The following is a 21,998-nucleotide window of genomic DNA, read 5'->3' as shown; positions in this document are numbered from 1 at the left end:
TCCAGCTTTCACTAAGTAATAGGAGACAAAGATCTATCTGTCAATATATAAAGACACTAAATGCCCGTGGTGTGCCAGAGCAGGCGGGGGAAGCACCGTGTGGGTAATTAGCAAACGGAGATATGCAAAACGGCAGGTTTTTCAAATGCACAATCCAGCAAAAAGCGCTCGGCAGCAAACCTGCTTCGATGGTCGGTCACAGAGCTGCTCTGCAGGCTCCCACTCCTCCCGCGCCTCCTCCCGTAGTTTTTCCCGGCAGATTCAGGGAATGTGATGTCACATTTCCACCTCTCAGCTGAGGACCTTGTCCCTGCTGGATGAGGAGTTCCAGGAGACCTAGGTTGTCTTTGGTCTCAGACAAAAACACATGGTAATTCTTTTTTTAATTCTTTTTTTTTTTTTCTGAGAAATAACATGCTTGCTTTCAGGCAGCTCTAGGACATTATTTCTAAGCTTCCACCAACTGCCTGACGTTCTGTGTTTGAGGGCTAGGTATGTTTTTTTACCACGAATAAGTGATCACTGAGTGTGATTCACACTGTTGAAATAAGCTACTACTTTTCCGCCATAGTAGTACCAGTGTAACCCAAAGGATGCAAAATTTTTATCTCCCAGTTGCAGGTTTCTGTACTCCTGAATATTTTCCCTTCACAAATCTTGGGTCAAAGAGAAGTCTCAGCAGTCTGGAGAACTGATAAGTCTTGTGGCCCTGTTTTACCTCCCTCATCTTCTGCCAAAGAAACTGATCTTTAACTATTACCTAAACTGTTTTTCCCATTTACTGGAACAACTGCAAAATGAATGCAAGGGTCTTTGGGTTGGCTCTGCTACGTGTATCTCTGGCCACTGTTTCTTGTACCTTCCCATAAGGCCTGTGCTTCTCTTAGGGCAGAAAAAGTTTGAGAACAGTTTAGTTATTCCACCAGTGTTTGCAGTAAGTGAAAGAAACAGTCTTTCTGCCCAAGCAGACATGTGAGCGCGTACTTTAAGAGCGGCGCTTGGCCAACTTTTTCATTAATGCTGTCCAAGCACAGCTCAGTTGATCTGAGGACATTTGTGAGTTTCTAGATTGAAAAGGTTGTGCAGGTTGCGCTCCTTTGGCCATCCTTTGTGTGCTGGGCCCAAGCATCTCCCCAGAGATGGTCCATACCATGACAGATACTGCGCTTGTGGGCTGCTGGACACAACCCTGAGGCTCCTGTGCTACAGTTACTCGTGCAAACTGAGTCGAAGACTTCCCGTGACAGCTACGGGAGTTTATTGCCGTTCGCTTTATAGAAAATTGAACATACGCGTATATGAGGCACCACTGAAGAGCTCATTCAAGAGCTGTTGCCTGGCAAGGCCAAGCATGTTCATGGGTGGGAATTGCTCACATTCTGCACAATTAATTGCTACCTGAGGCTGCCATTACCTGTGAAGTCTCTCAGAGATCACCTGCCCCTCCAGGGCAATCGGTGTTACCAGATCTTCCAGGGTAAGATTTCAGGTGTTTTGCAATAGTTATCTTTGAGGGACGAAGGACTCTGCGCAGAGGTGTGCAGTGGCCTTCAATGTTTTAATGCAAAACAGTAAAATGGAACTTCTCATACAGCAATTTTTAAATATTCTGGAATTCATGGCTTACGTACGTGCATGTGACAATATGGAGTTGAGTAACTGGAAAAAAACCCTTGAGTGAAACAGAAATGGCTTCAGTTTTGTGTCTTTCTTTAATAGCTTCTGAAGAAGGGGAAATAATTGGCTGTAGCTTCCATCGTGAAGAACATGTGTTTATGTGTATATTTGTATTAATCGTTTATGTGCTGCATAATCAGGTGCATCGCATTGAAAGAAAAGGCGAAGAAGTGATGTCTCTGACCCCCACGGTGCGCTCCATCCCCACCTGCAGGCTGGAGTTTCACCAGGCATTTGCACGCCTGCAGGTTGCAGTGTGGGCACGGTGCCCGTGGGCTCCCCAGGGCCCATCAGGGTTCTTCTCAGCAGCTCTGTTTTCAGTGGTGTGGGCAGGCCATGGCCACAAATGAAGGAGGGACGGGAGTTGTGGGTGGTCAGTGCTCCCTCTGAGCACCTACTGCTGTGTCTTGGCTGCTCACGGTGTCTCTACTCGCTTTAAAACTTCACACTTCTGCTGAACATGTTTCCTTCCAAGCCTATGTGTGTATTAGCCTGATTTTTCCTTAATTGAAATCACATGGGTTTTAATGTCTTTCTGTAAAATTTCCCTGGCCATGGTAGATAAAAATCTCACCCTATTAGATATTGCCACCAACTCAGCACATTAATATTCATCATTACCTTTTGTATGCTGCCTTTCAATTAATTTCCAGCCCACATGAAAGTGCTTCTATCTAAGCCTATCTAATTAGTTTTCAAGGTAGAATTTCTCTTAGACAGTATCTGCCACTTCACTCCAGATATAATACAGATTCCTTGAATCTGCTTTGATAAGTCTATTGAGTAAAACAATCAGGTTTGGCTAGCAAGATATATTTTTGATAAATTCTACTGTCAGTGCTTTTCTGAACTGCTTAAGAATAAAAAGATCTCAGTCATTCCTGGTGTGGAGGGAGACTGCCTCAAAAACCATGTTTTTTGTGGAAAAAAAGTCTTGATGGTGTATCAGCCTCCCTGTGCTGTCACCTATGGGAGCAAGAGGGTTAAATGCTGCCCAAGCCGCATATTTGGCATAAAACCCTCTTCTTAGAGCCCAATTTGTGCTTCAGAAGAGAGCAGGGAGTGAACAGCTTGTATTTTCTTTGTCAAACAAGTGGTCAGTGAATGATGGAAAGATGATAGCTCTGCCGGGAGTGCAGCCGATATATGTTCAGTACGTTGTGCTGGGCAGAGCTCACAGGCGGGGTTGTTTGTTTTTGAAGCAGGAGCAATAACGTACATAGATTTGGGAAGATACGCTGTGTAACGTACCTTATTCTAGGAGGCAGCGGATGGAACAAGAGTGTTTGGCTTGCACGTGCAGCCTGCGTGACGGAGGTGCTGCTAACAGGCTGGGTACGGCCACACCACCTCTTCACTGTGAGCTTCAGTAGCCACGTTTATGGTGGTCCGGTGCATACGGATCATCAGACTTATTCTCCACCTCAATCATAACAGAATATATCAGTGCATGACCACTACAGAGCCCTTTCTTCTGACATTTCTCAGACAAAAAATAAGTAGCATTCAATGTCACTGTAGCTGGCTTTCAGAAAGATTTATGGTTTTTGTTGTTGAGCTGGATATTATAAATAATGACTTTACTTTAAGTAAAAAATTATTGGACAGATGCTGCCTTCATGTCAAGTTTGATTGAGTAAATGCCAATGAAAAGTAGTTCTTCATAACAGATTCCTCTTCTGACATAGAGGATATCGTTGTATCCTTGACAACAAAGCTTAAAAGAACAGCAAAACAAATGTACTTGTTATGTTGGCTGAAAATTAAGTGGACCAAACCTGTATTGATCACTTCCTCATTGCACAGTTCAGTAGCTGTCGGTGTCCTCTGCTCACCTTTCCTTTCAGCATTCTCGTTATTGTATTTCAAAAATAACAAGCACAGCAATGAGATGGCTGAGATCTGGAGGAAAAAACATGCCAAGAATATAAGAAAAGGACATGGGTTAGGCATTAACCCAGTGAGCTTGCCTATAAAATTCATCCTCTGTAGCAATGAGCACAGCTTTTATATTTACAGGCATAGCTGTTGGTGATGGCTTTCCATGCAACAGGTACATTAGATCCTCTCTTGATTTGGTTTTATATGTACGCATCATCTACAGTACCCCCACACACATATATATTGTTCGGTCTCTAAGCTTGCAGGGTACTTCTGCCAGGTGTTGGCTGTGTGAGATTTACTGCCACTCAGTGTTTTAGGTGAAAATGTAATGAGTTCTCAGCAAGGTCAGAATCATTATCAACCTGCATAGCTGGTGGATTGTGCTTTAAGTACTATTTGGATTAATACAAATCTGCTTGTTACATGGCTGGTCATGTCAAGTCATCCAGGCAGGTGCAATGTGGGTGACTCAACTTCCACCAATTAAAGTTTAGGGGTCAGTTCTGGGTCAGAAGGAAATCGGAGCAAGGGGAAAGACCATTTATGAAACAGGCAGAATGTCCACATTTTGGGGATGTCTCCACAAGGGTGGTCTGGTTTGTGAGCTGCCATGTCACCCTCCGAGCTGATTCCTAGTGTACTTCACAGGAGACTTCTAGATAGGAAAGAGCTTTAAAGGAGGCCCTAATTTACTGTTGACTATATACTGCACGTAATACAGATCAGAAATCATCTGTGTTGTGCTGCATTTCTGAGAGTAGGGGTATGTTGTGCCGTGGAAAAAGAGGTACTGGCTAAGACTTTTCCCCGGGTCCGATGGAGCTGCACATTCCTTAGGGCGACGCAAATGTCTCTTCGATGCTTTGCTTCTTTGTGGAAATTGTGATTCAGCTTTAGATCCCCCAAGTACTCTTTATGCCGTGCCTTGTGGGAAGGACAGAGGTCTTCCAAGCTGAAGGCTGTACTTTATCTTTGAGTGGGTACCAGCCAGGAGGTTTGATATGTGAATTGCTACCTGTTATTGCTCGTAGTCGAGGAGATGCGAAGTTGAGGGGCAGCAGCCTGACACAGAGGTGGAGTTCAGGAGGGAGTCTGAGGAGCACAGAAGGAAAGAGAGGAGGCTGGAGGGGTGATCCAGGTTTTCAGAAGCGAGGGAACCTTCACAGCACATGTCATATATTGTATTAGCAATTGGCCAGGAAGATTTTGCCCTTCCTCCTGAAGCACAGGGGAAGGACTCGCGGCTGGCTCCCTCTCGAGGACTGTGCAGAGGAGTAGGGAGCTGCTTTACGCTCTGTGTTTAAGAAAACCGTCACCATGGTGTTTTGGTGCACAGTTAATGAAAATCAAGATAAAGGCTAATGAGACAGTTATAAGAAAGAGTTTAAGCTCATTCCCAAAATTTAACAATGGACTTAATCAAGGAGATTTGCAGCATCCATTTGAAAAATTATTTACATTTCCTCTGGCAACGTGCTATTCATGTAGCATAAATCAATAATAAATTAATTCCAAACTCTTCCAAGACTGTACGAACTATAAAAAGTCACAGGAGGCAGTTCACAAATAGGTGACCGGGACATACGTGTGGCCAACAGCAGCTGCAGCTTTCCAAACATCCAGTGCATAAGCCATTGCCTTGGCCATTTCCAAAGACAGGCAAGAGAAGTGGTGGGTCTTCTGGTGACTGCTGGGGTGTGACTGTGCAGGCAGGCATGGGGCAGTGTCTGGGGAGCGTCCACACTTGTCCTCCCTCCTCCTCCTTCCCTCCCACCCTCCCTCCATCCCCTGCCCTCCTCACCTTTTCAGTGCGCAGCCCTGTGTGTAAAGGCCTAATGCAATGCCTTACAGCTGATGGACAGGCTCCCATTAACTCCCAGTATGCTCTGGAGTAGACCCTAAAGGCACAATCTCGCTCTTAACATCCCTGTACAAAAAGGTCATTCCTGTAACACTAATAACGTACAAATACCCATTTACTTTGAATCGCAGAGCTATTTTCCATTGTCATTCTCAGATATTTGAAATATGTCCTGTGTGCATGGCAGGTGGGCAGGAGTGAAAGCCATCACACCAAGGGGACGTTGCCTTCCTGACTAGTTTTCTTGTTACTTCTAATGTTCAGTGACTCCTGTTCACCTGCCGACCTCCCAGCACCGCTGATGGATCCCACACACGCAGAGCTCGAGTCCTGTTTGACTTTGGGCATCCAGGTGGACTCTGGACATCTGGACCAGGGTCTGGACCCTGGAACACTCTGGTTCCTCCAGGGAAATAATTTTTATCCAGTGCCCAAGCTCTGAGCACATCACCTGTGGCATCGCGAGGGTCAGGGAGGTAATGGTCATGGTGGGAGGTCAAGAGGGGTTTGTGTGTCGTTAGGAAAAGCCACTCAACTGCCAGCTGCAGTGTTGTGGTTCTCCAGTTTAGTGAAACCACCTTTTGACAGAAAAAGCTGAGGCAGTTTTTGTAGCCGTTCCCCAGTCTTCATGCCCTTAATTCAGCATGGCACAAAAGTAGATGTCACCTTGCTTTGGAGCAAGGGACGTTTGACTCCATTTCTGAGCTCTCCTGATGCCCGTTCTCTCTGAAAACCTCTGTCTAGGATTTTATTGCATGGTATCTCTACATATGCTTCCTCCCTAGTCACCACCGATCTGCCGAGTGCTTCCCATGGACAAGAAGCTGCCTCCACAGCAGGGTGGTGTCAAACACAGAGTTTCAAGTGCGATGCACGGGCAGCAACCGTGTGTCGATGGAAAAGGAAAAGAAGCTGCGACCGGGAGAGGGACTGCTGTTGTGTCAGCTGTGCTGGAGAGGGTGGTAGTCGGGCAGCTAGCAGCAAAACAACCATCACCATTCCTTAAAAACGAACTAAAACTTGACAGCCTACAACCTGACAGACCTTTTACAAAGGTAGTTTCTCATTAGCACAGGCTGAGGGCTCCTTTTTCCAGCAATGATGAGCATAAAGTCAGTGAAGTTAAGACTTAGGTTAAAGCTTGAAATGTAAGGTTTTATCTCTTTTCCAGTTCCGCTCCCTATTTTTCCTTCTTGCTGTTACTTGTTTGACTGCCCTGTTTGACACTTCAGAAGGCACTGGGGGAAGGCAGGCAGGGATGGCTGAGGAGATGTTAAATTATCTGTGCAGGTGGGCAGCCGAGCCCTAGAAAGGCCAAAATTCCCACGTGAAGAAATTTGGGTTTGCAGGAATTTCACCTAGTAGAAAACGATCCCAAAACAGGAGCAAAGCGCCAGCTTTAATGTTTGCAAATGTTGTTCGTTCCTCCGCGCGTGACTCCAGCCGAGAGCCAGCGCGCTGCCGGCCGACTGCTCGGCAGCCTGCGCATCGCTCACGCCGCCTCCCCGGCACTGCAGAGAGCTGGGGCTGAGCCGAGCAGACCCTGCCCGTGCCGTGGAGGTGCCGTGGCTTTTGCCACAGGGATGGGCGTTTCTGCCTCCAGAAGATCCTCCGGGATCAGAACCTTGCCGTGCCAGGTGTATGTGAACAGCTGTAATGCCACAAAAACATGAAAACATGGAGTCTGCGGGCTTGAGGTGGCTCATAGAGATTGGAGAATGGCAGCAACAGTAAACTAAGCCTATACTATATTAGTACCAATTGACTTTATCCTCATATATCTCCTTTCTGAGGGTGCTTTGTGCCAAGTTGCAGCTCCTTCGGTGAGGCCAGGGTGTGAGGCCAAATTTGACGCCCCAGGAACAGGCAGTTAAAAGACTACGGCCTTACGCAGGGAGCTTAGCTTGGTGATTTGCTGAATTGTTGTGATTATTTGGAAAAATCTGATAATGACTTAGTTTAAAATGCATCAAACGTTCTTGGAGCTTGCTAACTGATTGTTGCGAAAATAATGATTATGGTGCATTATGCTGAAGTGTTTGTTTTATACTAATTGTTCTGACCTTCTTCATCTGTATTTGATGAGATTTCTATGCATAATTAAAAGGCCCTTCAGGAAAAAAAAAAAGAAAAAAGTAGTCAGCAAACTAATCTATAGGACAAGTAAATGCAGATCGTTCCTATCACCTTGATTCATTTAAAATTCAGTCTTTCTTTAAGATTTTTCCTTCATCAGTGCTTAGTATGAACTAATTATAAGCTACTTTAGCCTGTTATTAAGGTGCACGCAGATTTTTTTTTTTCCCATTGTGAAGCCTAAGTTTTTGATTTCCTTATATTTTAAGGAAGCCAGATGTTTCCTTAGGAAACACAGAGCTGTGTGTGGAGGCTGTGTCCTCTGCGCTGTATCCTGCACACCTTGCAGAGGCCACCGGGTAGAAGCGGGATGCTGCCGGCTGGGCATCCCTCTGTTGTTTCTGGGGCATGGGAATGAGCCTAGAGGAAAAGATTTTGTTTAGTCTCTACTAAAATAACAGTGCTGCTTATGTTGTGGGGAAGTTTAATTGGAAATAAGCTAACGTTCTCACGCCTTCAAGACGGGAGTTCCAGTTTGGCTGGTGTTTCCCTACGAGATTTACGTTCCCATTCTCCAGGAAAAGCCATGTGCATGTGGCCGGTGTGTTATGCCTTTGGAAGAAAAAAAATGCTCTTTTGGTATGCGGTTTCCTGCGTCTCTGAACATCTTCTTGCTCACTGAAGATGCTCAGTGCCCTCTAGACAAGGCTCGCCGGGCCACCAGGCAGGCGTGACATGGGACAGGGATGACCCTTGCGGCTCCTGCGGAGGGAGAGAAAGCAGCTAAGGGAAAGATGACACTGGCGGAGCTCAGAGGGGGATGAGAGGGTGAGAGGAGATCTTTCCAGGGGGAAGATGTGGAGGCTCACCGGAGCAAGGGGGTAGGCTTGAGGCTCTTTGCATCACAAAATCCTCTTAGAAAGTGCTTTGCCTTCACCCGGATCCCACTGAATTTCTGGAGATCATTTCACCAGCTTAGTAGTAGTTTGGCTGAATCCTGATTATTTTTTTCTTTTTATTTCGATTCAAAGAATATAGATTTCACCACTGCTAATGTGGATATTGTTCCTTACAATAAAGAGAGGAGATTGGGGGATTTGTTTTCTTTTTTGGCTTATGCCTTACCAACTTTAACCAGGAGCCGACACAAACACAGGGAGTTGTCCTGAGACTCTGGGAGCTCGGGAGTTTATTGAGAACTTCAGTCTGTGCTTTCAATTAAGCAAACTGCCACGGGAGTGAGCAGTGATTTAGCTAATCTGCAGTCTGAAAACATGGCTGTTTGCTGGCATCAAATCTACATGGATAGGTGCTTCTAACCGTGAGCAATCTAGGTATTTTGGTTGTGCCATTCTCGCTAGGTGGTTAAAAACCGAACGAATCTGTTGCCCTGCCGTTAATCAGCAGATAACTGAGCCAGCTGTTCGGCACCCCCAGCAAAGGGGACTCCCGCAGACAGAAACTACATGTCATTACGGGGGAAAATAAACAGTTAAAATTGCCGTGAATACACTGTGCCGGTTCCTTTCTCTGACGCTCAGATATCGCAGTGTCTTTGGGGTGAGTAGTGTTTTATCTTTTCTCTGTAAAGTGCCTGTCTTGTAGACACTAAAGAAGAAAAAGTGCAAGAAATCTCTGGTACGCTGTTAATGAGTGGATAGGGAATAAAAAAGGTGGTTCAAGATGGAGATCTAAGGAAGGGCTGAGTCCTGGTAGGACTTTGAGTTTGCTGAGGAGCTTGTAGAGCTCAGCTCTAAATAGCTGTACTCATAGCCCTGAATGAAAGCGAAGTGCTGAGCCCCTGTTTAAATAATAAATGCTGTGTGTGACAGATTTCGTCTCCGTAACTGGAAATGCACAGAAGCACACGCATTTCTAAATAAGACCAGGATGTTTTCCAAGCTGTTATAAATGCATGACATCTACTACATTCACTAAAGAGAATTAAAGGAGATAAAACTTAAAAAGACAGGAACCAAAGCTGAGAGCTGAGTGTTCAGAGTCAAGTGTCCAACAAAACAGGGCCCATCTGCCTGCATAACAAGATTTGCATCTCTTTAGTGTTCTTTCCTACTACAACCTTGACATTTTAAATTGGTCAATAGATGTAAAATTGCATCGATTCATTAATTTTTAAAAGCGAACTTCGAAAAGCAACCGAGATGCATGTTAAAGAAAGACGCATAGTTAGAAAGGTTAATTGTTGTTTCAAGTCACTTGGTAAAATCAATAGGACTTGGAGCTCTAACACTTTCTCTGCTGGGTTTTTGTGGAGATGCAGCTAACGGCTATCACTTTCCCTGCCGGAGCCGAGGAAGTTTGTGCCTCATGAAAACAAAGCAGTGGCTATCTAGGGACTCCAGGTTCAGCCTTTGGGCAGGTTAGCTGGTTCAAGCTCCTTGGAAATAATAGAAAATAAAGGAAAAGTTGGTTTTGCAAAGGCCAGAGTAGGTTACTAGGAGTCTTTGAATACATGCGTGCATGTGTACCGCCCAAAGGCTACTTTAAAAACCATTGGTGAAAGTTACAGAGACAGTCCCTCAGGAAGCGGAGGCAGAATTAAGGGGTTTTATTTATTCCTCTTGAGGTACGTGCGCTGTGGCGGAGCCCTTAAGGACACGGTCCCTTTTTCCTCCTCCCAGGGTCCTTTGAAGGGTAGAGAAGTGGCAGTGCTTGCTCAGCATCTGTGCTCTGGGTTACTCTATTATCTTTACACAGTCCGTGGCTTCAACATTCATCTGCTGGGCAGAATTCAAACTTGGGTCTAGGCAGGAAAAGAGTAATAATTTCTTGGGGGTGGAAGGGTTCAAGCACTCACTACAAGATCAAAGTGCTTCATAGATGTGCTGGTCCTTTCTCCTTCCTTTCCCCAGCCCCTGGCTTTCCCTGGCCACCGCCAGCACAAGCCTGCCATGTGCTTCGTGCCATCTCCAGCCTGCCTCGTGGGAGCATGGATGTGATAACAGCTTTGAGATTGATTTAACAGACTTAAATGATCAAACACAACGGGAGTTTTGTTAAGAACACGAGTGCGTAGCTCTGAAAAGGTGAAGCTATACAAAATTAATGTCAGCGAGGCAGGAAGCAGAGATTTTGAGACACTTCTGGTACTTCCAGCATGCAGAAGTTCAGAGCACCCTCATCAGGGCTCTCCTTTTGTCACCACCCCCACCATGCAGCCGCCCTTCGAGTGTCCTGATCCCAGAACTTGTCATCCGACTAATTCCTCTCTGACCATCGCTTTAACCACGCGTATAATCTGTTCCCACCTCCCCCTCCCTGTGTTGATCTTATTTAGATGGAAAGATACAAAAGGAAACGCTCCGTTTGTCTGAGCTAATCCAATGGGTCGGAATTATTTGCCATCCTTGCCTTCTTGCCCTGTACTGAGTGCATGTTGCACGTTCAGAACATTTCTATGTATATGTAACTTTGCGTATACACAAGGATACACTGATGAAAGCTTGTTAATGCGAGACTGAATTAAAATAATTTCTAATGCCCATTGAAACCTTACATATAAGTTTTAATTAGATATTTCTGATTAGATCTGGTTCTGGTGTTCCTGGCTTTATCCCTTTTTCCATGGGATTTAGCAGTAATTTGTATTTTAATAGTCAAATGCTGTCCTTTTTTACAGCTATATAAGCCTGCTCTCAGATTTTATCCCTCTTCCTTTGATGGTAAGAAAAATTCCACGGATTTTTCACAATTCAGGCATTACTTTGGGTTTTTTTCCCCTCATTGTCCAGTATCTAAATTTGCCCCAGGGATGCTCTTGGGAAGATGGAGCCTTTGGAGTAATAGCAAATGTCACCTGGATGAGCAAATGGGCTGATGCAGTGACCAGACAGACATTAATTAAAGCTGTTGATTAACCCGGAGTCCTGTGCTTTACATCACAGCAAGCTTGCAGCTCCTGCCTGCCGATGAAGGACAAAAAGCAGAGTCTCATGATCTTAGAGCTCCTGCAACTACAGCTGATGTTCACTAAGTGTGCTTTGGATGCCATTGATGCTATATACAGACACAAAATGGATTAAGGCTTGGGTCTGATCTGAGCATGGGTGGAGGGTGCCTTTACTGGTGAAAATGCGGTTCAAAAATGAGACAAAATGTCACTTTTCTCCTGTGGAGTACTTGAATGATCCAGAAGACACTTGCTGGGAGACGATGCTGGGTGAGGCCAGAGGGCAGCCAGGGGAACCCAGAGAGTTCTTCCCCAAAACCATCACAGCTGGGTTTAACGATGGACCTTTGTCCTGAGGTAAGAAGCACGTCCCAGACCTGGAAGCACACGTAGCCCGTGGCTCTCTCATCTCCAGGACTGTGTCTCCCCTGCCCCCAAGCCACCTGTGCGGTTGGAGGAGGAAAATTGATATTGGTCTTTATAATGCCAGCTGAGGACTCATGTAAATGGATGCTTGCTAGTGCTGCCCTATGAGAGTGCAGTCCTGATCTTTCGTGTATTGGGTCCGGCTGGGATGGAGTCAGTTTTCCCCACAGCAGCTCTCGTCGTGCCGTGCTTTGTATTGGCAGCTGGAAAGGTGTTGATACCACAGCCGTGTTTTGGCTACTGCTGAGCAGTGCTGGCGCAGCATCAAGGCTGTCTGTCCAACATCCACCCCCTCACCCAGTCGGCTGGGGGTGGGCAAGGTCTTGGGAGGGGACACAGCCAGGACAGCTGACCCGGACTGACCAAAGGGATATTCCGTACCATACGACGGCCGCTCAGCGATAAAAGCTAAGAGAGAAGAGGAAGGGGGGGAATTCATTATTTATGACATCTGTTTTCCAGAGCAACCACTGCATGTACTGAAGCCCTGTTTCCTGGGAAGTGGAAGGACATTGCCTGCTGATGGGAAGTAGAGAGCAAGTCTTTGGTTTTCTTTTGCTTCTGCACGTGGCCTTTGCTTTTCCTTTTATTAAACTGCCTTTGTCTTGACCCACAGGGGTTTTTTTTCCCACCTCATTTTCTCCCCTCCCTGTCCTGCTGAGGAGGGGAGCGATAGAGCAGCTTGGTGACACCTGATGTCCAGCCAAGGTCAACCCGCCACGCGGTCATTGAGTTTCCACATAGTGAGGCTGTGTTGCTGCTTTGAGCTTAACTTTAAGTTATCCAGTTCCAGTAAGCTCCCATTGCCCTGTGCCAGGCCGGCTGAATTTCTGCTGTCTGACCCCACCAGTGCTCAGCCAGAGCCAGGAGAGACTGCAGGCCTGGATCCTTCCCAGGACTGTGTGGGGTATGGAGGAAAAGTTCCTTTGGTTTTCGGACAGGAGGAGCTTGCTTTCCCTACCACCTTTGGTTCCCGCAGCCAGAAACAGCTGGCTTTGCTCTGCAGCATCAGCATCTCTGGCGGCTCAGGGTTTGCGTGGGACAGCTGGGCTTTACATGTTCCTGCCTCTGAGCAGATACCCGGGCTTCCTCGTGCCCCACTCCTTTCCTCTTCACCTCTGTCTTTGCTCTTGCTTTTCCTGGATGACGTTATCTTCCATGACGCAAACAAGTTATTTCTAGACATCAAACATTACGGTGTTGAGAGCCAAAACCCACGCAAACTCCTGTGACATTTTACAAGTTTCAGTTCAGTGACTGTGGTCAAAGACGTGAAAGAGATATTTTTATAAAATAGGGGAAGCAAAGGAGCGGTACCCCTGCTGGTTAGGATGGAGCACATGCTGTTTCTCTCTGTGATGCTTTCGATGCTTGTTTCCACGTTGGTTCCAATTTTTTGTTTTAGTCCTTTATAAATAAAGCATGACTTTAGGATAAACAATAATGCAAACAAACCCAACCCAAACAACAACAACAACAAGCTTTAGAGAAAGGCAGAGGGCTCCAGGGACCTAGGAAAATAGGGGAACAGCCCAAAAATCAAAGGTTATATTTTATCTGTCCTATTTCCACTGAAAAAGTCAATGAATTTTAAGTGTGTGGATTGATGGCAAAAGCAACAGTGTCTAGCTCAGCAGTGGAGAAGCTACATGCTTGGAGAGAGAGCTCATTTCATTGGTATGTTTTGTACCTATGGGCAATGGTTAATCACTCCCCAGATTAGTTTGGTTCCTCAGTCAAACTCTGAGGGGCTTGAGTGGAGCTTGCCCACCTTCCTTGGACTACACAAATTTAGGATTTCTGTGTCGCAGTCTTTTCGCAGGTTCTGCCGGAGAATGAGAGGGTGAAATGAATACCTGCAAAACTTTATTTCAGTTTCACCATTTTGTGTTGTTGCTCACTGAGATGCAGAGGAGAGTTTCCATCCAGGCAAGCTTCCAGAGGCAGGGAGCAGAGACTACTTCAACTTACTAGAAGCCAGTTCTGCAGAGCTGCTTTGAAGCAATGCCATAGCTTGGAAAGATGTTTCTTAACACAGGTTGCCCATGCTCATTGGGCTTGGCCTCCTGCGGCACCCAGGGATTTCTATGGCACGCACATTAACTGATGTAGCTAGAAGACATCTTCTAGAGAACCTTGAGCTGCAAATTAGAGGAGATTTAACTGGAAGGATGAGGATATTTGTAGCCAAAAGGTTTAAAGCCTGCAACAGTCTTCAGATCCAAGGTAAATGCTATGTCTATTTGATCGCAGGTAACGGAAGTATATTCCATCTGCTGTGATTTTTAAGAGAGAGCTGGGTTTGGTACTTAACTCCAGGAGAGGTGGTTTCATGTTCTGTTTTCCACTGTTTTCTCGTGTCCAGGCTTATAGCTCCTATTAGTTTCTGAGGAAGGCAAGAAGTGATACACCCACCAGAGCAAACAGACGCTCACCATTTCAAACCCCAGGTGCAAAGGGGGTGAGGTGAGCAGCGCTCAGACCTTTCCTACATCAGTGTCAGGGAGCAGCATGGGCTGGCTGCTCGCTAAAGGGTGGGGAGCCATGTCAGTATGGTGGGCAGGGTGGGGAACTCGGCAGCCAGGGCCCGTCCCACCATGGACAGGGCAGGTGAGCAGAGCCGTGACAGCGACAGCTCCTATTGGCAAAGACAAGACAACGAGTGAGGCTTAACAAAGAGTTCAAACCATCAGACAAGTTTGTGGTGATGCGGCAGGTCCAAGGTCAAGCTGGGAAGTCAATCTGCAGGGCAGGGTCTGGAACACCATGGTCCATGGTTGGGCATGGGCTTGGGGGTAGCTGATCAGGGGCCATTGAAGCATACTAGTGCTCCCAGAGCCCTGACAACAACAAAATGCATCATGAATCCAACCTACTATTGCTATGTGATCTGGACTTCATCTTGTGTCTTATTGTCCTTTAAAAAGCATCAGGGCAGATCCTTCAGCCTTTCCTTACTTCTCTCCTTTGGGTTTGCCATACATTTTTGCCTGGACTATTTTCATGCCTTGGGTAAAGCGGTGTGCTGTCACTGCCAGAACACATCTGCTCTGTTCCTGGTTGTGCTCACCCTGGGTTGCCTCCCTGCTGATATTCTGCCTCTCGTCTCTCCGTCTAGCTCCCCAGCTTTCCTTCTGTCTTTGCTGGTCCCTCTGCTTCACACATCTCTAATACACTGTATTTTGGTTTCTCACTCTTTTGGCTTCTGCTCTCATGCAGCTTCGCTCCATTGACTTTCTGCACACTCCTGTCTTCCCCCTTTGCATTTCAAGCGTAAACAGGAAGGTGGGATTTGCTGCAGGCAGGTCAGGCAGGCTTCTCTGAAGCTAAAATGGCTAAAATTGGACACAATGTCTTACTGCTGCCTCAGGCCGAAGTTGGTACAAATGCAGCCGTAAGTAATTCAAAGTAATCCAAGGCAGGATGCTAACTTTGGTAAGTCCCAGGTCAGGGCTGGCCTTGAAAACCCTCTTTCGTTTGGTACCGCTGTATATAGAAGGGTTAATGATTCACGTCACTGCAAAGCTGAGCTGAGCTGCAGTACTGCATGAGTTTGGGTTTGGGTGGGGGAGAGAAGAGAGGAGGATTTTAAAAGTTGCTCTAGGCAATGTCACTGTGAAGTAAATGTAGCTGAAAGTGAAGCAGAAAACAAGATGGGACTTTGCCACTGCACACGTCTGGTATCATTTTTTCTCCTGGCATTCCCAGCCTGCACATCGTTCGTGCTTGCTTACAGCTCATTAAAGAAGCACCTGAACACTATCCCTGTCCAAATCCTCTTATGTACTAATCCAAAATGCACAGCTGCAAGAGAGATTTTTCTTTCCCTCCTCCCTTCTAGTAAGTTTTAATAAGCAACTTGAAATTGGGTTCTTACTGCACTTCTTTTAATTTAAGCAATCTTAATTATGTTCAGGAAAGAAAAATCACTAATCTGTGGTTTGGCCACAGCATTTCATCAGTTTGTATCAAGTAATTCCCAGCATTTCCACTATAATTACACGCTCTTTTAAAATCGAGATGATTTTGATATACGAGCACAGACCTCTAAGTTCTCTCATTCCTCTTTAAAACAAAGGGGTATATATATACATTATCCAGACTGACTGACATGTCTCCAAGTTCAAGAATATGCTGAGCTTCTGTGTTGTCTGCAGTTATGCTCCTTTGGGAAGCAGGTCGGAGAGAAGCGTGAACTCATCAGATACCTCTGAGGCTTGTAAATGCGTAACCTTGTTTTCTAAGGCAAGTGTTGCTAAACCAAAACCAAAGCAACAGGTGGGAAAAGGTAATATTTCACTCCCAGATACATATTTGTTCAGAAAATAGTGATTCTACTAGAGATGTCGTATTATCAGACAGTTAGCACAGGTCAACATAGTGGCATTGCTGAAAGTTTGTTTTAAAAACATAACTTTTTCTCCTGCAAATATTCTATGCGGCGTCAGATCTGGAAGTTTGTGGAGTAGGCACAGGAGGATTTTTTGGGGGGAAAAAAAAGCCTGAAGGAAATTGTTTTTTCCCCACAAACAGGCTGTCTCCAAAGCAATTCTGTCCCAGTTAATTCATGAACATTTAAGTTAAATTGGTGTGTAAAGTAATAGCAGCCGAAGGATTTTTATTTTCTGTCGGTTTTGTGTATTTGAAGTACGAGTGGTTGTGCTACGCTGGGAATGAAGAATCTGGGCTTTTTGCTATGTTATTAATCATCTCGCAATTATATGTCTAGAGATAGCAGAGAACAGAATCACTGAATCTGGCTGGCTGAAATGGTAGTATTGTGGTCTCTATTTTGCTGAAAAGAATTTCAGGCTATATATCTGGGCTTGTACAGTACTGGAAAAAAGCTTTTTGTAGACTTCAGCAAAGAAATTTTCCAAAAGCACTTGAACATCAGATTCTGATGATGTGTAGGTGGCAATGTCTTTTATATACGTGCATCAGAGATAAATGGCGTTTTTTGTGTGTGTGTCAAAGAGGCGAATAAGCTGTTTCATTTTGCCTACGGTCACGTGGAAGAAAATGAATGACATTTGGTCATGAGACTTGGGTAATACTGTCCAGAAGGCAAAGCCCTTTGAAAGCAGTGAAGCAAAGTTTTCAAACCTTGGGTCTGTACTCTCCTTTTGATCTTATGCATACCCTCCGTGGGGCTGACGGGCGCCATGTGAACAGATCTAGCGCTCCGAAAGGCTCCTGGCAGTACCTCTCTCCAGAGTGAGGGGTCGAGGCTGTTCTGCAACACCGTCCCTGTATGGCAGCGTTGGGCTCGTGAGTGGAGAGATGTGTCCGAGAACAAGATTTGGGAGGAGATGAAGGTCGAGGGCTGTCACTCTTCACATGTCTTCTTCTGCCATGAGTCCAGATGCTTGTAAATGAAGAAGTAACAGAAACATGTCTCACTAATCTCAGTTTCTTATGGAAATCAGCTCTATCAGTGTGCAGCCCAGCAAGCAGAGCAGCAGGAACATGAGCCGGCTGAGCATGAGCCAGCAGTGCCCGGGTGGCCAAGGAGGCCACCAGCCCCCGGGCTTGTGTCAGCACTGGGGTGGCCAGCAGGGGCCGGGCAGGGATGGGGCCCCTGTGCTCGGCCCTGGGGAGGCCCCACCTCGAGTGCTGGGCTCAGGTTTGGGCCCCTCGGGACAAGAAGGGCCTGGAGGGGCTGGAGCGTGTCCAGAGAAGGGCAGCGGGGCTGGGGCAGGGTCTGGAGCACAAGTGTGCTGGGGGGCGGCTGGGGGGGCTGGGGGGGTTTAGCCTGGAGAAGGGGGGGCTGAGGGGAGCCCTTCTCGCTCTCTGCAGCTGCCTGAGAGGGGCTGGAGTGAGGGGGGGGCTGGTCTCTGCTCCCAATCACCAGGGACAGGGCGAGAGGGAACGGCCTCAGGCTGCGTCAGGGGAGGTTTAGGTTGGGTGTGAGGGAAAATGCCTTCCCTGCCAGAGCGGTCAGGCCCTGGCACAGGCTGCCCAGAGAGGGGGGGAGTCCATACCCCTGGGGGTATTTAAAAGACGTGTTGACGTGGCACTTCAGGGCATGGTTTAGGAGACATGGTGGTGTTGGGTTGTTGGTTAACTTGATGATCCTAGAGGTCTTTTCCAACCTTAATGATTCTGTGATTCTATCCTACGAGAACAGAAACCCCAGACCACCAGAATTAATACCGGCTATTGCACATCCCTTGAGCACAACACTGCATGCACTGCAGCCGTACCTTGCAGGCAGGACCATCCCCACCGCCCGCTCCATTCCTGAATGTGCAGAGGGAGCTGAGGGAAGGGGGCTTTGGTCTCCTGGAGGTGGGTGTAGCTGGGGAAGAGTGTGCCAGCAACCCTGCTAGATTGGGGCTGCAAAGCCATGCTCTGCAGAAACTCTGTTGTGGGGACTCGTCTACACGTGGTCCCTGGGGGTGTTTTGGAGGAATGACTTTCACTGGTTAATGCGCAGTAACAGGCTACTGTAAGGTTGGTTTTGGCTCTCTGACCTGATGCTACACTGGGATCCCTTTACGCCTCCATGAGCTGTTAAATGATCCTTAAAGTGAATGAAACTGCATAAACCCATAATTTATACCGCTTTTGTAATTCCTTCGTGCTGCCAAAGTTGTGCAAAGCAACTTTGGCATAACCGGCCACTCAGAAGCCTGATTGAATTGTTGAGGCTAAATGGATCAGCACACATCAGCTGAACCTCAAGAGCTGCTCATGGGTGCACCTTTCACTGTGGAGCAATTCACCTTGTTTAAACCCACTTTGGTGCAGCCTGAGCGAGGTCAAATTGGTCCTTTTCTTGCTGCCTAGGTGTGCACCCATACGGACAGCTATTCTGACTCAGCTGATGTATGGCATCACGTTGGACCCAACCCCGTGGCTGAGCTCCAAGAATGAGTAGTGCCACATCCAAGATGGCTATCGTGGCGAGGTTAGTATCTGGGGCCTTTTCCTTCTCTGCGTAATTCAGTCATTAGCTGTTTACGTTCGTAGCCACATGCACTAAAAAATAGTTTATGGCAGCACCGTAAGAAGGAAACATGGAGAAAGGCCATCACAATAAACACCCTTCAACACCCATTACCATGAAGAGCACTAAAGCTTAAGTGACAGCCTAAAAAGAAAGAAGTGTCATCTTTGATTCATGCCGCTGTTGAATTAAGCAATATAATCACTGACAAATCAATCATTACCAGCTATAACCAACCGGTTCGTTAGTCGACCTTCCTAAGGCAAAACTGCGGACCATTAGCGTGTTACACATTGGGCTGTTAACAGCAATAAGAATCAGCTCAACGCTGCCAGGAGAATTACCAATTTCTAATGTTATGAGATGTAAAGCAGAATCAGAATCGATCAGAATAAATCAAGAACAATTCTTCCAAGCACAAGGAAATCACTGTATTGTAAATATCTTTTGGGGAAATATGAGATCCTGGATGAACATTTTAAACTGCTCAAACAGTATTTTTAGGGGAATATCCTGAAGTAAGCAAAGTGTCAGCACTTTAAAATTGCCGATTTAGTGGAAAGGGGACAGACCTTTCATGAAGGGCCAAGCCATAAGTTTTAGTAGGACTGACAACTTTCTTAAAGAAACAGGGATATTTAGGGCCATTTTTTCTTTCACTTGATTCAGTTCCATTATGAGTGATTTTAAAATTTAAAACCCCACCTCTACTATAGTTTTTTTTTGAGAGTATCTTTTGCTGGTTATGCATTTAAATCAGAATAGCATTACCTAGGACAAAATAGATGATTTTTATTAAAGCAAGAGGGAACCTACTTGTGGAAGAGCTGAAGATTTCCAGCAATGACTCTCATTCTGATTGCTTTGCTTCTAGGCTACAGATAACTACACGCCCACAGGATGGACCTTGGTCAAGCCAAAGGCAACGCCAGGATTTTACCTTATTCATTGTAAACAGTTTTAGTTTCTTGGTGGATGTGCTTGTCTTGCTTCTTTCTCATATTCTGCAGCATCTCAGCATGCCTTTTCTGGCTGTCTTTCTGCTTGTTTATTTCTAACACTTCTTCACTTATTATGCAGAGAAGAAGACAATAAAAACCCTCATAAAAATGAAATGAACAGCAGAGCAACATATATGTCCTCAGTCTTCCTCCTAGATCTGTTATAATTCTACCCCATCACATTTCCATCACTCTTTTTCACTCATAAATCTACAGGAATCAAGAAATCTGTCACACGGCCCAGACTTTTGAAATACACTTCTCAATTAAAAAAAAAAAAAAGAAAAATCCGTAAATGCCAACAAACCTGAGAAGATTATTGCAGCGAACAGTATGTGGTTCAGTGAGAGCCTTTGGCAATTCCAGTAAACAAATCCTCTTCATTTAGCCTCTTGCCTCAGCTTTACTAAATTAGAGGTGCGTTTACGCAGGTTACTCAACCGTGGCAGTGACCCGCATGCCATGACACCACGGCCAAGTTAGCTGTGGCTGCAAGAGAAAGATCAAAAGGGCAAATTCCCATTGTGTCTGGAAGGGAGCTGGAAAGCCACTACAGACCTGGGGTTCAAGAATACTGATGATAACCTGTGTTTTTATGGATGTGCGCTTTGAACTCTTGGGAGTCAACTCTTGGGTCAAACAATTGAGAACATTGGATCCCACAAAAGCTTCAAGCACAAAGTCCTATGCGAAATCATTGAAGAAGGGATCACCTCCCTGATCTTTTCTTGTTCCCAGTTGCCAGCTGGAGGGCTGGTGAAGCATTATTTAGGGCAAAATACTGTCCATAAAAGGAGAGCGAAAGCAGGAAGACAGCAAGGCAGAAATGCTATCAATCGGCCATGTTAACGGCACGCAACACGAGCAGCCATCCGGGTCAAGTAGCCGAGAGAGCAGAGAGGACTCTGCAGTGACAGCTCATCCAAAGCTCATTGACCCACTGCCCAGCCAGTTTGTTAATACAACTCCGGAGCTTAGGAGTTGTTTTTATTAAAGCCCCCTTTCTAAACGAGAGAAAACAAAAATTATCTAGGACAGTGATGATTAGGCATAATCTGTGCTGGCTGGGGGGTAGGCTGCTGCTTCGGACTAAAGTTGAAGCAATGGTATATCCAGGTTTCCAGAAAAGATCAAGAAAGACAATCAGGCTCAGAAGCAAGGAACCCTCAAATTGTGGAAAGTCTGTTTCTGGAGGATAGAATTTCAACTTGCAGATTAGTTCTGGAACGTTACCAGGGATTTCTTTTCTTTATTGGTGTTCTTTACCTCTTTATAACATAAGCTTCTCACATCATCTCTGCCTTCAACTGTGTATGTACGAGCCCAGCACAATGCAAATGAGGTTTTGGTCTAGCAACACTAACGTGCTACAAATGATGCGTAAGACTTTTTAAAATCTAAAACTGTACCTCTCCCAGATACAAAATCTGTCATATCTTTGCTCCTTGTTTTATTACGTGCACTTTATGAATGCTTTATGTCTTTCTTGAATCACTTTATTTACCCTGATCAAATGGCTTCTGTATGAGGGAGGCTGCGAGCAGGGTAGTCCCGGAAACGAGATGCACGATTATTTCTGTATTTTGGAATAAACACTAGCGGGTTTGTTGGTTGTGCCTTGATGCAAATGCAAAAGGCATCACATTAATGATGACTCCAGATCAGGGCCCTGTACAGCCACTATGTTTTATGCATAAGATCTCTGCTCTTCCAAGGCACATCAAAGGTTCATCACTGACCATTGATAAACACATTCATCCTCATTTGAAAGCTTTATTGTAAGCTGTGTTCTTTTCTTGCCTTTCCTAATGGTCTCTCAGCAAACACCCCTCTCCTGAGAGATGCTGCAGTCCAAAGGCAGGTTTCATCTGACTCATCATCTCTCTCAAGGTTTTCTTGCAGCATTTACAGGATTGAAGATGCATTGCTTTTCAGGACTTCTGAGAATTTTCACTTTCTTTACCACGTCCTTTACGTTCAGCCTAGAAACATGAGCGATTCGCCAGGCTCTGGACCTGGGTTATAGCATTGCACTGAGCTGCAAGCATGGCCAGTAGCTTGCTGGGAGCTGGGTTGTAACGAAGCCCCACCACGAACACCCTCAAGGCCAGCGGGAGAGGTCCAGCTTGCAGACTCCTCCGCAAAGCAGGGAGCTCCAGCGGCAATGTTTTGGAGGGGAGCGGGGAAGAGGTTAAAGTAACTGCCACCCCC

The 21,998-nt window shown here is 45.9% G+C and overlaps 1 long non-coding RNA gene across 1 annotated transcript in view; it reads left to right on the top strand.

Annotated features, from left to right (window-relative positions):
• The window catches only part of LOC135315086 (uncharacterized), a 375,169-nt gene that overhangs the window by 343,163 nt on the left and 10,008 nt on the right, over positions 1-21,998 (top strand). The gene's annotated exons all lie outside the window — the stretch shown is intronic.

The sequence above is a fragment of the Phalacrocorax carbo genome, chromosome 9 (genome assembly GCF_963921805.1).
Source record: "Phalacrocorax carbo chromosome 9, bPhaCar2.1, whole genome shotgun sequence".
Lineage (NCBI taxonomy): Eukaryota > Metazoa > Chordata > Aves > Suliformes > Phalacrocoracidae > Phalacrocorax > Phalacrocorax carbo.
Note: the sequence above shows the minus strand (reverse complement) of the source record. Positions and strands in the feature narration are given on the sequence as shown.